Source organism: Tupaia chinensis, unplaced genomic scaffold (assembly GCF_000334495.1).
Source record: "Tupaia chinensis unplaced genomic scaffold, TupChi_1.0 Scaffold000092_1, whole genome shotgun sequence".
In the NCBI taxonomy this organism is placed as follows: domain Eukaryota; kingdom Metazoa; phylum Chordata; class Mammalia; order Scandentia; family Tupaiidae; genus Tupaia; species Tupaia belangeri.
This window is the reverse complement of record NW_006159554.1, coordinates 42,812-50,758: the sequence shown is the minus strand read 5'-3', so window position 1 is coordinate 50,758 and position 7,947 is coordinate 42,812. Positions and strand designations below refer to the sequence as shown.

Sequence of the window (7,947 nt, the reverse complement as noted above, 5' to 3'; positions counted from 1 at the left end):
ATGTATTTTGATAGAAAACTTCTCATTTTATAAATATACTCATGAGTTACCATGATATCATGGGTTTCTTTTATTCCTAAAACAAGCAATTAATAAATACATATAATATAAAATATTTGCCCCCCAAAAAAGGGAAGAGACAGATAAAAGGAGCTTATTTTTTATAATTATTTCATTTATTATTGCTATTTAAAAAAATATTTTGTAGAACATGCACATTCATCAGAGAGAGAGAGAGTGAGAGAGTGAGAGAGAGAGGGAGAGAGAATGTGAGAAAGCAAGTCAATGGCTGGGACTAGAACTGCTCTCTACCATGTGGGACTCCAGTGCCTTAACCACCATGTAACCTGCTGGTCCTAAATGCATTTAAAAAAAAAATACAGAACAGTTTTGTATAAATTTAAAAATTATGTAGAAACTTTTGTTTATGAAAATTGCATATTAAAGTTTCTGAGAGATCATTTCTCCCCATTTGCTCTCAGATATTAACAATAAAATTAATACAGGTAAAATGTCCTAAAGGGTGCTACTGCTTTATGACTGCTGGTCTCAGTAGGAGAGCTCCTCAGCACTCACCACCATCCTCAGCATCTCCAAGAGGGCAGGCCTGGGGAGAGCAAGACACCTGGTACACCGCAGCCTTCACCAACAGCTTATTTTTGCCCCTGGCAATGTGAGCTCCAGGAGGTAGCTGTGCCCACTGGCCCAGGGGTTGTGACAGGCAGCAGGTTCCTGTTAGGCAGGCTGGTGCAGGGGGGTGGGGGGGCAGAGGGAGGAGGATGGAAGAAAGCATAGAAGAGGAGGGGGACAGCTATGCAGCTATGAGTGATGATGGATGACCAGAACTACAACTAGGAGGCAACCTTGTAATGTTTTCTGTAGCCATCTCCACCACCCATTGTTGATTTCAGTTCCTGCTTGAGAGTTTTAAGTGACATTGCTGGTGGTGTCAGCTGTCTCTGTGGATAGGAAAGGCACAAAGGAGAGACTCTCAATGCAGTCCCCAAAACCACTGGAGGCCAAGGGGGTGACCATGATGTTAAAGAGCTACCACTTGGCTGCAGCCAAGGCAACCCCCCCCCCAGCTCTGCTATCAACCTCAACACCTCCAACTCCAAGCTCTTAATGAACATCACTACTAAAAATACAAGAGTACATACTGGGAGCTTCAGATCACTTAGTGGTTAGGCGCTGGATGTTGATATGATCAACTGTGGTTCAAATACCAGACACAGCAGGTTGAAATTCATGCCAGGCAAATGTGTATGTGTGCCAAAAATCTTGAGAATAGAATAAAAGTGAAGAAATTGAAACACGGCCATCTCCTACAGAGGATGATTTTTCACTTTCTGTATCTACCTTTTTTCTCTCTCTGGCAATCAAACATGCTCTGTAGGAAAAATCCCTCTCTAAAAAAAATTCTGGACAAAATCGGATAGTGTCATAGATGAACTTTTAATACAGAATCCGGATGACTATATCCCTATATCCTATGAGTAGATATACAGCTGTGTGTATGAGTGTGTAAGCCAGCAGCACTGGAACAGATGTATAGTGATCTGATTTAAAAGATTAATCACTTAGAAGGACCAGCAGATGGTGTAATCGTTAGTTGTTGAACTCCCATGTAGTCGACTGTGGTTCAAGTCCCAGACTCAGTGGCTTAAACTCACACAGAGCACGTGTTTATGCCTATATTATGCCCAAGATCCTGAGAAGAAACTGGAGGAGAAGGAATTGAGGCATGGCCATCCCACCTGGGGGTGACTTCTTGCTGTCTCTCTCTGTCTTTCCAGTTAGAGCATGTGTCCTATAGCAAAAACCTCTCTTCAAGAAAAAAAAATTATCACTTAGAATCTCAAAAGAGTTGCAAGCCAGTCCTGCAGACCTCTATACTGAAACAGTTAATACAGCTCTTAGACAATACATGGGAGCATCACTGAGCATTGTGCCTCTTTTTCTATATATAAGAAAGCTTTACATTAAAACCAGCTTAACAAAGACTTAAAAGGTGGCCTATAAAGCTGTTCATGAAACATGTTGAGAAAAGCACATTTACAGCAGAATGGCTTTACTTTCAGAAGCACAGACAACACCATCTCAGGTCACATCCTCTACTATGGCAAATATTGTGAAGGCCTGTCTCACACCAGAATGGGTTCAAATGGCTCCAACTCTGTTTACTAAATTTATTTTGAACATTTTCCCTCTGGTAGTAGAACATGGACTTTCTGAATATGCTGCTCAAGATCAGAAACTTCAAAGAGAACTTATTCAGGATGATTTTACAGGAGGTCACAAGTCCCAGAAAAGAGCTGGGAGTGAGTTGTCTTGTAACAGTTCATCAGCATATGCATGTTTCAGGAGGAACAGACAGTGAATGTACTGAAGGTACTTTCCTTCTGAAAAAGAGGATGCACCAGAGCTGCAGAGATTGTACTCAGAGCATAGTGGGGGCCTCAGACACTCAGGAACTCTCACAAAGCTATTTTTTGTTTTTGGTATAGGGCACATGTGCTTGCTAGAGAAACAGAAACAGAGAGACAGAAAACATTCAAGCAGCCATCCGTCCCCCCCAAGAGGATTAACATGCCACAATTCCTTCTCCTCCATTATCCTCTTAGGATTTTAGGCACTCACACACACACACACACACACATATGCCTGGTGTGAGCCTCAAGCTGTAGAGTCTGGGAGTCAAACCATATTTGACTAATTGGGAGTCCAGAGTTGTATTCATTATGCCATCTGCTGGTCCCCAAATCTGTTCTTACAAGGGGACATTGGATGTATTACTTTTGTTTTTAATTAAAAAAAAAAAAAACAAAGAACTGAAAATGTGAGATTGAGTAGTGATTAAGACATTGGCCTCTCAGATGGCCTACTATGGTTCAAGTCCCAGACCTGGTGGCTTACAAACCTTAAAAATCACACCAGGCATGTGTGTGCACATGCTCAAATTCCAGAATAAAGGAGAAGGGATTGTGTCATGGTTATACTCCCGCATGATTTTTTTCACTTTTCCTCTCACTTTCTGTCTTCACTCTCCTGCAAGTACACTCCCTATGGCAAAAATTGTGAAAATTAAAGCAAAAACAGAAACAAAACAAAATAGTGGCAGACAGTTGGCATGGTGGTTAAGAAGCTGCATTCCCACATGGCCAACTTTGGCTTGATGCCCTGAACCAGTGGTTTGCTTTCTCACTTTCCCTCTTTTTCTCTTTCTTTCCTTCTCTGGTCAAATTAGAATCATAAAAAATTAAGTAAGTAATTCTCAAAAACAAAGAAAATAGAAGTCGCTACTAGACATGTGGATGATTTTGAAATGGTACAATTTTAATTAGTTTATCTACAAATTCTGTGAGGACCAAGCATCCAGGAAACTGATCATTGATAAGTGATATCCAACAGACAAAATAAGCAGCTTCCAAAAATATAAATGCAGAAGGATCAGCAGCCTGGAAATCTTGAACTTCAGGATGGTGCACACTGTACAACCACTGGCACAAAAGATCTTTAAATAAATTTTAGTAGCTGAACTTGTGGGCATTTTTGGAGCATATACTTTTTTGTTTGATAAGATAAACTTAAGCCAAGATTTCAGGCAAACAATGAGTAAGAAATCCCCTTTCTTATAACAAATGATCTTATAACAAATCCAATGAATAATCTGGAATGTATGGCATCAGAGAACAAGATCAAGAAAAATGGTTGAACAGCAAAAATTGAAGCAGTCATTACTTTCAGCCTTCCATCTCAGCTGTTTGAGACTTTTGGGAGAAGAAAGATGAGCCTTTCACACTGCAGGCTCTTGGAAGCCCCACAGTACATCCTACTGAGTAACAGAATTTTGGTTCTATTGCGGACTGAGCTTCTCACCCACAGTGCGAGTCAACAACTTGTTTCTTGCTTTTCCTCTGTATTTATTGTTAAATATTAATATTTATTAATAAAAGGCTAAGGAAGGAAAAGGAGCAACTATTCTAATAATTTTTCCTCCCTTAACTCTACTACTGGTAAAAGAATAGAAACCAACTGCAGGGTCAGTATCCTGTATCAAAAATACTTTGAACCAAGTTTCAGGTTTAAGACTTTTTAAAATTTTGGCATATAGGGACCAGCAGTTAGTGTAGTGACTATGTCGCTGGACTCCCATGTAGTCGACCATGGTTCAAGTCCTGGACCTGGTGGCTTAAAACTCACACTGGGTGCGTGTGCATGTGTGCCCAAAACCCCAAGAGGAGAATGGAGGAAAAGGGATTGCGGCATGGCCATCCCCCTGGGGGGTGATTTCTCACTTTCTGTCTCTCTGTCTTTTTGGTGAGCACACGCACCCAGTAGCAAAAACTTCTCCAAAAATTTTTTTGGCATAATTTTGGAGTTTGGAATTGTTTTTAGAGAAAGATTTTTTTTCCTACAGGGTGCATGCACTCAATGTAGAGACCAAGAGAGACAGAGAGACAGAAATTACCCCCCAAGGGGATATGGCCACACCACAATGCCTTCTCCTCCATTAACTTCTCCTGATTGTAAAAATACATGCACCCAGCATGAGTTTCAATCTACCTGGTCCTAAAGATTCAAATATTAATTAATCCCGGGAAGTAACCCAAGTATAAACATGATTGATTCATATGATTTTTGTATACACAGTCTTAAGGTAATTTAATTAAGTTTTATTTATTTATTATTATTATTGTTTCTCAACCTGTGACAGAACATGTGTGCCCACTAGAGAGAGGCCATTTCAAAACTTTAATAGAAATACCTGAATTTATTTGCATTGGCTTTCTTAGCCATAACATTTACGCCAATTTAATTAAACTTGGATCACATATTTTCATCCAATAAGTGGCCAACCTTGAAAAAATAAAAGAGAATAAATTTATTTAAAAATTAAGATAGTATATAAATAGAATAGCTAACTTTTCTTATCAGGGTTTTGCTGTAGGGTACATGTGCTCTCTAGAGAGAAAAAGAGACAAAGATAGTGAGAGGGAAAGTGAGAAATCACCCCAGGGCAGCTTTCAGGCTGCAATCCCTCTCCATTCTCCTGATATCTGAGAATGCACACACACATGCCTGGTGTGATTTTCAAGCCACTGGCTCTGGGACCCATGATCAGTCATGTGGAAGTCTAGCTACATAACCACTATGCCATCTGCTGGTCCAATAAATAATATTTTATAAAAAATGCAATTAGGCTGGCACGTGGCATGGTGGTTAAAGGGTGCTAGACTCTCACATAGCCAAACATGGTTAGAGTCCTGGACCTAGCTGCTTGCTTTTTCACTTTCCCTCTCTCTCTCTCTCACTCTTGCTCTGTCTCACTCTGATCAAATAAAAATAAAATAAATAAAGTTAAATAATTCTTTCTATAAAAAAGAAACACAATTGCCACTATATACAAACTCTTAAATTATATTTACTTAAATGCAAACTTTCCAAGAATTAGTACATAGTATTTCTTTAAAGCTAATATACTAAAAGAACTGCTCAGATGATAGCATTATCTTCCTGTTTTTGGCCACTGATCAAGGTTTATCTTAGTAGAGAAATACCATAGTATATCAGGCAGATTGAAAATCAGAGTTGATATGAATAAATTTTGGAATATTTAAGGCAAAATGCAAATTTTACTTCAGAAGTCCTGTTCTTTGGACTGTGAAGAAACTGCATAAGCTGTTACATACATTATAAAATGTTTTGTTTATAATGCTGAAAGTGAAAAGGTTTTTCTTAAAGAAAAAAAAAACTATAGCTTTGCGTATATAGACTTTTCAAAATAGACAAAATAGTAAAATGTTTATTTTTTATTTTTTACCTATTTATTTTGAAAATTTTTGTCATAGAAAAGGTATAGTTGCTAGAGGGAGACCGAGACAGTGAAAGGAAAAGTGAGAACTCATCCCCCAGGGGGAATGGCCATGCCACAATTTCTTCTCCATTCTTCTTCTGGGATATGGAGAATGCATGCACGCATGCTTTATATAATTTTCAAACTATTAGGTCCAGGACTTGAACTTCAGTCATGTGGGAGTACAAGACCTTAATCACTACACAATCTGCTGTCCCCTAGTATGTTTATATTTGATTTACTTTTTAAAGATTCATTTACTGGGGCTAGCAAATGGCATGGTGATTAAGAGCGCTGGAGTCCCAAATGGCTGAGTATGGTTTGAATCCCAGACTTGGTGGCTTGCTTTCTCTCTCACTCTGTCTCTCTCTGATCAAATCCAAACAAACAAAATAAATTTAAAAAATGTTAAATAAAACAATTCTTAAACAAATTTTACTTTATTTTATTATTTTAAAAAATTTGCATTAGACATGTGCACTCATGAGAGAGATTGTGAGAAAATGAAAATGTGAGAAAGCAAGTAACAAGTACTGGAACTCAAACTGTATTTGGCCATTAGGGAGCCAAGTGCCTTAACCACTATGCTTCCTGTTGATCCCTAAAATATTTATTTTTAATACTTATTAAACTCATATATCTAAGATACGTTCTAAAAGTACATTAACTAATAATATTGCTTTTATTAATTTTTATTTTTCCTGAAACAGTAGTATTAAATTCTTTGCATCTTTGACATCAATGTTTTTAGTAGTAGTAGAGCCACTTTGAAGAAAGGTCTACTAAGGAACACACTGTAACATTTTTCTGGGGTTTCTTTGGGGGAGGGAGAGATTTCTGCTATAGATGTGTGCACTTGCCAGCAAGAGAAAGAGAGACCATACTGCAGGGGAAATACTCATGCCACAATTCCTTCTCTATTCTCTTCTAATAGTTTTGGGCATGCACGTACACTCACCCAGTATGGCTTTCAATTAACTGTGATATGGACTCAAACTGTGGTAAGCCATGTGGGAGTCCAGTGCCTTAACAACTACGCCACCTGCTGGACACAATATTTATCTGTTTTTAGTGTATAAATAAATATGCTTTAGTAAATTTATAGTTGTTCAACTATGACCAAAGTCCAATTTTAGAATGTTTATATCATTCAGAAAAATCCCTGGTGGCACACTTTTCTCCCACCCTACAAATTCACTTGTTTATGATTTGCTTTTTCTGACTATTTCATTTAAGTGGAATGATAATGATAAAAGAAAAAGAGCATAAGAATCTTTTTTTCCCTTAAATTGCTTGGTGCAGGAGGATTATCAGTTAACAAGAGCCTGGTTTCTTTCTTGCTTTTTTTAGGTTTTGCTAAATGGATGAAAAATATGGTATCCAAGTTTGATAAAACTGTTAGAAATTGTATAGTTTACAAAAAACAATTCAAGTAACTCTGGTTGTTTTACTTAAGTCTTAAAATAGGTCTCTGGCATGAAATGTTTTAGCATCTTTAAGGTCAGGTAACTTCGAAAGACCAGCTTTCTCTTTGGCAAGTTTCTGTTTCTTTCTTCTTTCTCACAGCCTAGGATCACTCCATCACATGCAGGTGATGTAACTGCAGTACCAGATGAGCAAGCCTGCACACCCCAATGATGTTGATGCTATTCCAACCCGCCATCTTCACCCACTGGAGTATAGATGCAGTACCTGCACTGGCGCAGCAGGTCAGCTAGAAAACTTGGTGCAAAACATGTTGTTCAGACTGGTTGCCAGTCAGCCAGGGAGGCAGAAGGTCTTAACTTTTGAATTATATAAGTATTTGTGATCACTTTATTTTTGTCTCTATTTTTATTTTTCTATAGGATTAAGTGTTTATTTTTTAAAGTTTTTTTCTTCCATGAGAGACAGCACCCTCAAGAGCATTTTGAGGCCTTGATTCATTCTCACCTCAGCCAACTGAGGAGCACAGCACACATAGGCTCAGCATACTCAAGTAGGTCTCCATTCCATTTCTTGAGTCCCAGAAATATTTCCATGTACATACATTACCATCATGGTGCATTGTGTCTTACATTGTGCCACCATCTGTCCTCTCCATGGGAAAT

General features: G+C 38.3%; 1 pseudogene; it reads left to right on the top strand.

Moving 5' to 3' along the window:
• The first annotated feature begins 556 nt into the window (after window positions 1-556).
• LOC102490401 (CDK2-associated and cullin domain-containing protein 1-like) lies at window positions 557-2,380 on the top strand (annotated as a pseudogene).
• The last annotated feature ends 5,567 nt before the right edge of the window (window positions 2,381-7,947 follow it).